Source organism: Haliotis rubra, unplaced genomic scaffold (genome assembly GCF_003918875.1).
Source record: "Haliotis rubra isolate DU_JTF1 unplaced genomic scaffold, ASM391887v1 Scf850, whole genome shotgun sequence".
NCBI lineage: Eukaryota > Metazoa > Mollusca > Gastropoda > Lepetellida > Haliotidae > Haliotis > Haliotis rubra.
Window position 1 is genome coordinate 82,593 of NW_025767580.1, and position 10,174 is coordinate 92,766.

Sequence of the window (10,174 nt, forward strand, 5' to 3'; positions counted from 1 at the left end):
ACTTTAATCTAGCAAAAATACCAATAATAATAACAGTCACATTAGAAACATACAGTAAACTATTGAAATCTACTAAACCTTGGATGCCTGTGCCTATAAGAACAACACAATATTAGAACAGATAAAAATGGTGAGCAGGTACTAGAGGGCTACTTACCTGCTGGTTAATTTCAAGAAAAAACTACAGTTGCCATTGTGATTAGCCTAAGGCAAACTCCAGTGCTCGGCAAGAGAAAACGACTTTGTCAGTGAAGACCTCAAATTTGCAATTAAATATCACTAGACAAGATTATTTACCTTTTTAGTTTTAATTTTGTTTTGCTAGGCATAGTATTATATGCAGGGATTAAGATTACTGTGTGTATTTGTTTTGTCCCCATGGCCGGAAATCATAAGCAATCAGCTGTGGACACATTCCCCCGCGATCTACCTGTGATTCAGTTAAAACCAATGATATACCGAAATGAATTCTGAAGCAGTGATTGGAAAAATATAGTATCTGAAACTATTATTTTACCAAGAGAAACATTACAGAATTGTGTAATTTTAATTGCAGGTTTTCTTCTATAAATGTAAAATATTTATAATCATAACTAAGCTTGTGCGACAGCACTTTGGTGTATTACCGGATAGTTTATATGCATGGGACAGTCTGACCTGTCAACAGTATGTTGAGATGTTTGATCGTCCAGCTACAACAAATATCACAATTAGTGAAAACAAATATATATGTACACATCTATTTTCTATCAACTACACTTCATTCCGAGGCATGTGTAGATGCAATATGATTGCGACTGCTGTGAATAATTCGGACCGAGTTATAGGTATCAGTGGACCACATGATTTCACCACAGTTATTATTGAATGACATTTTGAGTAAAATTAATAAACTACATTAAAAAAAGTCAGATATGCAAAGAACATGTTTCATTACAAGATAGTGTAATCCAATTCTGATTTGTTGACACTTTATAGACCGCACAGGACACACAGAGCTTACAGATCACAGGAGCACTCATTTCAACTCAGACCATAGAGTCTGTTCTCAGTGCGGCGACCAGTAGGGGATGCACACTAGCTCGGATTGTACACTGACTTCTACTGATATCCTGACTTAAGATGCTGCCGATCATATTGTATTAGAGGAATTGGAGCTATCACTTAAACCCTCGAAATTCAACTCAGCCAGGTACAGTCCTTCGCCAATAAGGTCGCAGCCCTGGAAGTTTTGTTTCCTGACTCTATACCGCCAATGACAGATCATGAAGAATATGCGATTCAAAGTCCTGAAGCTCCATTATTTAAGACCATATGGAAACTTAAGCTAGCAGTCTTCATTTCAACCCATGATACTTATGGACGTGAACCAAGGCATCAACTCTTTGAAGTATCCGGATCATCTGGGATGCTCTGCATTACATGTAAAGACTCATATACAGATGACAACAGAGAGTTACTGTTGAAATCTCCGTCACTGGACAGGCATTTCCAGTGATTTGCTGTAAAAAAGTTTGTATGATTGATAAACATCATTCAAGGGCTCAACTATTGGTATATTTCTGATGTGAGAAACATGCTTCACAGAGGCTGATGCAGCTGAAGACCTGTCCTCTGTGAAGTCGGAGATTGCCGGCGACAAATCCCAAATGGTACACGGGTAGTTAGATAGGGACCCCCCAAGATATGTATGCCCATTTCCTATTACATGCTTTTTAAAAATAGGGTAGGTGGGTCGGTTTTATCTTTTTTTTTACTTTTTTTTTTAGTAGTACCAGGTGGGCACCTGAGAAGGATACCATATCATGTTTTCACAATGTGTAGTGATGAAACATTGATAGATTTCTATACCAAATCATTATTAATGTTATTTATTTGCCGGTTTTGTCAGTGAGAGCCCATTGTGCCCATTCAGTGCAATCCATTTTAGCCCTACATACACTGAAAAACATGAAAATATCATACTCGATTTGGTTGAAAAAGATGAGTTGAAATGCATGATTTTGACTTGGTTAAAAATAGATTTAGGGTCGGTTGGGTTAGGATAGGGTCGGTCGGGTTACCGGAAATTGACATATTTTGGGGGGTTGCCTAGCATGGCCAAGGCAATGTTTGACTCACAGACCGTTGGTGAACCTCTCTGCACAGTTCATGCTCTTACAAAGGGATCATCATCTCCATCGGCTACACTTAATGGTATCTCTCAGCCACTTGACGATCAGACATTTAGTGTTAAGAAGAGGATAAGAAGTTTAACTTGAGTTTCCCCTTCGCACTTGAGGTTCCTGCAGAGCAATCCCTCTGCCAAGGGCCCTCGGAGTTTTGGGGTGTAGATCCTTCGAAGGACACTAGGACTAAGCCCAAGATGTCAGCCAGAGGGTACGGCAAGATGGCAAGCTCGGACTTAAGTCAACATGAGTTCCCAGTCATCTGCCCGACAGCAATAGCTAGGACACATACTTCATATTGAAGATAGATACCAGTCTCTGGTGAATGTATTCCAGGGTCAAGTGGGCATCCGTTTATCACTTTTTACAGAAAATTGGAACATCATGACGACCGACCAGTGGATTCTCTAGGTCATCAAAGAGAGGTCCCATCAAGAGACCACCCTTTGATGCCATGGAAGATCATGACGACCAGCCAGTGGATTCTCTAGGTGATCAAAGATAGGTCACGTCAAGAGACCCCCCTTTGATGCCATGGAAGATCACGATGACCAACCAGTGGATTCTCTAGGTGATCAAAGATAGGTCACGTCAAGAGACCCCCCTTTGAGGCCATGGAAGATCATGACGACCAGTCAGTGGATTCTCTAGGTGATCAAAGATAGGTCACGTCAAGAGACCACCCTTTGATGCCATGGAAGATCACGATGACCAACCTGTGGATTCTTTCAATCATCAAAGAGAGCTCACGTAAAGAGACCCCACCTTTGATGTCATGGCCAGTGGGGCATTATTATTAGCTTCGGGATCCCAGGTTTTCAGCGACGATATAGATAAGCTCTTAGACAAAGAAGCTATTGTCACGTTCTTCTCAGAAAGGGTTCTTCTCTCTGTTTTTTCTACTTACTAAGAAGGATTCAACAGAACTCAGAATGATCATCAATCTGAAGATCCTCAACTGGGAATACCTGAGATGACCATCCAAGTTTCAGATGGGTCCATACAGAATCTCAGACAGAAGATTTCCATAGGGGACCCTATGATCTTCATAGATTTGCAGGATGCATATCTTCACATACCTATCCATGGACTATCAATGGCAGACTGTCCAGTGCAGAGTTCTATCAGTTGCTCTGTGGCTAATTATGATGATAAAATCCCAGGTTATGGCATCAGGAATCATGCATATTGTGACCATTTCCTGTTTGCAATTGTCAGCATAAACGATTCTTTGGACAACACACTTTATCTGAGAGATTTCTTCTTGAAAATCAGGTTTCTAGAGCATCCAGAAAAATTGGAACTTCAGCCCAAGAAGGTACAGAAGTACAGAGGGGCCATATCTGGCACTCATCAAGGTATCAATTATTCCCTGTTGGAATGCTATAAGGATGTCACTACCAGGATGTCACAGTTCCAGAATCACCACATACTCTAAGGCAATGGATGTCGTTATTGGGAGTGCTCACATCCATTCTGGATCCAACATTCAGATGTCATCTACATCTCAGATTCCTTCAGAACTGGATCAATCCACATCAAGGGAAACAGCTAAACTCTGTCATAACACCTACAGATCTCATGTTAATAACAACACATGGTCACAGGTGGATGAGCCCTGACAATGTCATACACAGGTCTTCAATCAGATTGTCATCTCATCACAGATGCTTCACTCACAAGATGGGGGGCTCATGTAGAAGACAAGAGAGCATTAGGTTTCTGGGAGATTTAGAATCACCAGTCCATGTCAACATATTAGAGATAAGAGCGGTCTTATTAGCCATCTTGTTTATTGATTGTTGGTTATTGCCGCACTCTGCAATATTCCAGCTATTATCAGTGTATGAAATAAGGCCCATCCAACAGTTAGCCAGCCCCATGGTCTGGTAAAAATTTTAGATTCACCAAATCTTAAAATCTATTTTTCAAACTGAGCGTTACATTTAGACTTGACAATTACTGTTTGAACATTGAACTATCGTATCGGCAAGCTCAAAGTTGACATACTCAAACAGAGACACCTATCAATGCGAGGAGTAAATACATGTCTGAGGGTCATTAAATTATTCATTGTAACCAAAGATTATTATTTTCTTTGTATTGTCTGGTCTGGTTAAGACCATTTGGGGCTGGTAACATTTTGAAGTCACCAGCCCGGATGTCTGGCTGGTTTGTGCTTTTTCATACACTGCTATTAGCCATCTGGCACTAGACACTAATAATCAGAAACTTCTCACTTCTAGTTGCCATGGACAACACCACGGTAGTTGCCTATATCAACAGATTTGGAAGAACCCACTCTCAAGACCTTATTGAACCTTATGAGGAAACTTAGGGACCGCGTTCATAATTTATGGCTAGGGAATGTGATGATGATTTTTATGGAGAAGCAAGCATGTACAATGTGAATGACACCCACCCCCTCAAGTTTATTTCTGCACAAAATATGTGACCCCCCTGCATGTCATGTACAAAATCAATAAATATTGTACAGATGATAAGGATCATGAGTATTTACAGATTACATATCAACACAGGTTTGGAAAGTAAACAGTTGATAAGGCTGTCGGGCTGTCGGTTACCTTTGGATACCAAGTGTAAACAAAAGATGAATTGACAATGATATATAATTATAGAAGTTGGATGGATTTTTTCATGAGATAGTATTGGCTGAAAATTACAAATACCTTTGGAAGAACAGCTTATTGAAAATGGGAGCAGATTGGTCATGCCAAAAACTATAGTACATAATAATATAAACATTGAAAAGTGATCAATCATGTCAATATGCTGAAGTTTGCATGTATCAAGTCAAAAACTGGGTTTGGAAAGAAATATGAATCTTTCCAAGCATTCAACAAATTGGTTTCAATCTAACAGGTAAACAGAACATATTTTGTCCAACTTACAGTTAATCAAATGTAGGTGCCAAATCATTTGGACAGAAATGGAAAGAGTTCCTGCTGAACTGATCTATCAATGTGTCTCATGTTTTGATTATTTGATAAGAGCTTCCTTTTAGTAAACGTGAGGACAAACTGCAGATTATGTAGCAGTTGTTAGAACTTGGTTGCTTGGAGGACAAACTGCAGATTATGTAGCAATTGTTAGAACCGGTTGCTTGAAGGACAAACTGCAGATGAAAGCGGACAACCAGCAGCATAGCGATTGAGAGCTTCTCACCCCAAACAGGCCATACACACCATGACATTTTATTTCATGAACAGTGAATAAAAGGTACAATGTATATATATTAAATTTCCTAGACTGCAATGTACACTCAATGAGATAACGGGAACAAGTGAGCACGGGGAGGGATGGCGGGGTAATAGCTGTGCGCGACAGGCGAGTTCGGTGGTGACGCGAAAAGTAACTCACCATTATCTGTCGCGTAGTGTGATGACGTAGCAACTGATGACGTCATGTGTTGACGTAATGTTTGCAGCTGCGCGTGCCAAGGTCATGTTTATAAACAAAGGCATGTGGTATGGCGACGCCAACAATAACACAATTTAGCGGTTAACGCTAAATGCGATTATTGCTGGACTAGCGTTATAAGTAAAAGGAAGATATTTTCTTGGGAAGTAGTGGCCAATATGTGTGGATGGCTATACAGGGGTGAGAAGTAGCAGCGAGAGCATATTACACAATCACTTCTCCACTTTGACCAAGCAGACGAGGTGAGCATAGCGAGCGTATGAATTCCACCTACAGTAAAGCAGGCTGGAATTATGATTATGGGGTTTCCGCTGTTTCCCAAACAGGCCACCGCAATACAAATCGCCGGCCATCCACACAGCATGATATAGGTATTAGAAACAGTGGATATCCGAACAGCAGAAACAACCCCAAATCAGCGGAAAATTATGGAACGTGTGTGCTCACTTATTGCCGTTATTTTAGCATTATCTGAGTAAGTTGGCAGTTAAAGCATTGATAATATTGTGCACGAAAGAGTCCATTGCACTGATTGACAGGTGCACCCCGTCAGCCAAGTAATGTTCCGAGCTACATTTGACTTAATCAATCTGATCGTGGCGGACGCTGACCCCATGTAGCTCTTCAGTTCTGTTGGCCAGTCTTCGATTGAGCTTTTTGTGAGAAAGTTCAAGCTTTTTAATGTTCACAGCTGCCGGCCACACAACACGTGGCAACATGAAGGACCACACCAACCTGGTGTCCGGCATACGTAGCTTGGCATACAGCAAATCGTATAGGATGTTGTCGTACATGCACCTGGCTGATATTTGGCACATGTCGTTTGAACCTAAGTGGATCACGAGCCATTTGGGAGTGGTGTTACCCACAGAAGCCAAGAGATTGTTAAGAGAAGATCGGAAGTGGCGCCACCGCCTCCCCGCCTCGGACTTGCCATCGTGTAGTGCCAAGACGTTGCAAATGTTGCTCCAAGCTTCTCCTCGCTCTGGCCATGTAGCTGTCGCCAATTACCCAGGCCACATCTGTAACATATAGATCGGACAGCAGAAAAATTGCTACAACAACATAATTCATAGAAGCCAAGCTAGTAAATATTAACTAGATTAAGTTAATTATTTGTGGGTATTTTATTAGAACCTAATATAGCCTTGGTATGTGCGAGATGACCATCTACCATAATGCTGAATTATACTTTCATCCAAACCATTAATCGCCGCAGTTGTAGCAGCTCCTATTCTGAAAGAATGTGAGGTATACTGGGTCACATCATAACCGACATGTGATAGCGACTTATTGAGAATGGCCTGAAATTGATAGCGCGTTAATGACGAGCCATCAAAATGGACAAACAGCTGTGAGGTAGTGCATGGTCTGGACGCGAGATACCCAGCAAGCGCGCGCTAACAGGGCATAGTTCTGAGAGAATAGGAGAAATTGAAAGGACTGTTCCTCTACCGAACTGGTCAGTTTTCGAAAACCTTATGTGCAATGTTACTCCCCGGTCGGAAAGTGAAACATAATTAATTTGCAGTGAAGTTTTTGAATTATCGGCCTGTGAACTGCAAACCAGCTCGCTGACCCTAAGGAAACCAAAAAAGGCTAAGGTAAATGCTGATTTAAGCATCTGAGCTTCGTAAGAAGAGCTGCAGATAACAGGCAAAGCATTGACGATTCGCTGAAGAATTGGAAAAATGATGGGCTTTCGTATGTCCCGTTTAGCTTTAATCTTGTGCATTCCCGATTTCCGATGATGGCTTTTCTAACCAAGAATGTGATTGATAAAGTTATTTAGTTTATGCCAGGTGGATAAGGCTGAAATGTAGGCCCTTACAGTACGAGGTGATTTACCTTGAATTGACATGTAGCCTATGAATTGCAAAAGTTGGTCTAGGCAAATGGGCCCGTCTAGTTGTAGGCTAAGCGCGCCTAAAATGTTGGAGACATTGTAGTGCCGTAATATATGCGTCTTGTGTTGTGAGATAAAGAGGATGAGATTAGTCTACGAGATTCTGTCATACAATCTCCCAAATGTCTTTTGGTAAGCTGGTCTGTGTCGGGTCTGCGTCTGGAGCCACTTGTTGAAATCTCTGCCACTGAAAACGCGAAAGAGCGTCAGCTATAGCGCTATCATGCGTGCTAATGTACTTGGAGCAGAATATTATGTTGTGCTGCAAGAAGACATGTGCGTCCTGGCCTCAAACATGGATACGAAAGGGCTATACCAAGGATATGACGCTCCTTTAATTATTTCCCATTGTGGTGGTGTTAAAAATGTGGGGAAATTGTTTGAGCAACAAAAAAGTTAAGTTCACATGTGACAACCAAGCAGTCGTACATATCATCAACAAGCAATCATCCAAATTGTTAGAACTTGGTTGCTTGAAGGACAAACTGCAGATTATGTAGCAATTGTTAGAACTTGGTTGCTTGAAGGACAAACTGCAGATTATGTAGCAATTGTTAGAACTCTGTTGCTTGAAGGACAAACTGCAGATTATGTGGCAATTGTTAGAACTCTGTTGCTTGAAGGACAAACTGCAGATTATGTAGCAATTGTAAGAACATGGTGCTTGAAGGACAAACTGCATAAATATGTTGCAATTGTTAGAACTCTGTTGCTTGAAAGACAAACTGCAGATTATGTAGCAATTGTTAGAACTTGGTTGCTTGAAGGACAAACTGCAGATTATGTAGCAATTGTTAGAACATGGTGCTTGAAGGACAAACAAATGTTTGAATTGTATAATTTTGGATGATTTTGAGAACATCTGACATTCGGATGGTTGTAAAAATTGCATCACAGATGGATCTTGACTGTATGAAATTGTGTTATAATTCCTAAATTCATTATTAAAAATATAAACATCTTTTACCAAATAATTGACCTAATGTCAATGTACCAGTGTTAGTTGACATTTTTTGTTGTTGGTTACAAAAATGAAAGCGCTACAATGCCATGACCATTCTACAGTTATTTTTTCTTTTTTCTTTCTTCAGATTTCCCTTGTGTTGTAAGTGGAGACACTGTGTTATTCATCAACCCCCATGTGAGGAATCTTGACAAAGTCTGCTATGTGAAGAAACTCAGCTCTCTTCCTATAGAGACCAGGCAGACCCTCCTTCAGGTCCTCCGTGGGACATTTGGCTTCACAGATGATGTAGCAGAAAGAGGATATTATGAAGGAACTATCTTGTGGTTTCCCCTCAGAATAAAGGGAGTCAGAGCTGTCAGACAATTGTTACAATGAGAAGAAGGTGATGGATCTCTTTCAGGCATTCAAGGCTGAAGCTTCCATTACCCTCTTATTCCTAAAGTCCATTGAGAAGATACAGTTGTACCGCAGGCTATCTGAAGCAACACTGAACATTGACTTCACAGTACAGCTTTCTACTGCCTGTCGCCAGCTAGTCAGAAATAAGAAAAACACTTTCATCAGTAAAGTAAAGCAGTTAAATGGAGGGATACCGCCATCATCAATAGAAGTCCAGCTTAACTTGACTGTGGAAATACAGGAAAGAGACATGTCTGCCCAGGAATGGATTGTTATAAACTTTTACAAAGGAGGATGTGTGAGTGAAAAGTTCAGACAACTGTGCAGTGATTCTAGCCTTTCCTACTCCCCCTATGTGGGTGTGGCGGTTCCCATTGGTCAACAGTGTGAAGGTCATGTGTTCTGCTTCCTCCCACTTCCTCTGCAGAGTCACAGTCCCACAGGTCTGCAGGTTCATGTCAATGGCTTCTTTGCCTTGAGTCAGAATCGAAGACATGTCAAGTGGCCCACAGCAGATCAACTGCAGAATCAGTCACACACAGACAAAGCTATTGAGTGGAACAAGTGTCTCGTGAGTGAAGTGCTACCAGAGGTTTATTGTAACATTCTCAAATATATCATTCAGTACTCTCGAGAACAAGCAAGTTCAGACAAAATGAAGCAGCAGGTTTATAGAATGATACCAGCAGTTGCTGAAGTTGATGTGAACTGGAGGCCAGTCCTTTCACTGTTCCATGACCAGCTGTACCACAGCATACCATTCCTGTTCACTCCAGCCAAGAGGATTTGGATAAGACTGGAGGAAGGTGTCCTGGTGGATGAGACCAGTGAACTCCGGTCATTAGTTATTGATGTATTTACCTTGTACAACAGAAACATTGTGCCAGTACCATCAACACTATTAAAGACATTGCAAATTCAATTCAGCAAAGAGGTAAACATTGTGACAGCAAAAGCTATCTGTGAAACACTGAGATCAGGTGACAAATATACATCACTTCCAAGACCCACGAAGCTCACTCTTGTGCAACACCTCCTGGGGTCAGATCAGTATGAGCTCCTGAAGGACCTGTATCTGCTACCAGTTGCTGATGGAAGCTTTGCTCAGTTTGGGAAATGTGATGTTGTCATTTGTGACAGCCCAGCAGATGTTCAACTCTTTCCAGGTCTTAATCATCAGTTTGCTGAAACAGGCCTTCCTAGGGATTTACACAACCTCCTCAAGAAACGTGCACCTGATGGTAGGTTTAGCTGAGTTTATATTTCAAGCCACTATGTCTTATGTTAATTTCA

General features: G+C 41.2%; 1 pseudogene; it reads left to right on the forward strand.

Moving 5' to 3' along the window:
- The window catches only part of LOC124262734, a 37,507-nt pseudogene that overhangs the window by 8,966 nt on the left and 18,367 nt on the right, over nt 1-10,174 (forward strand).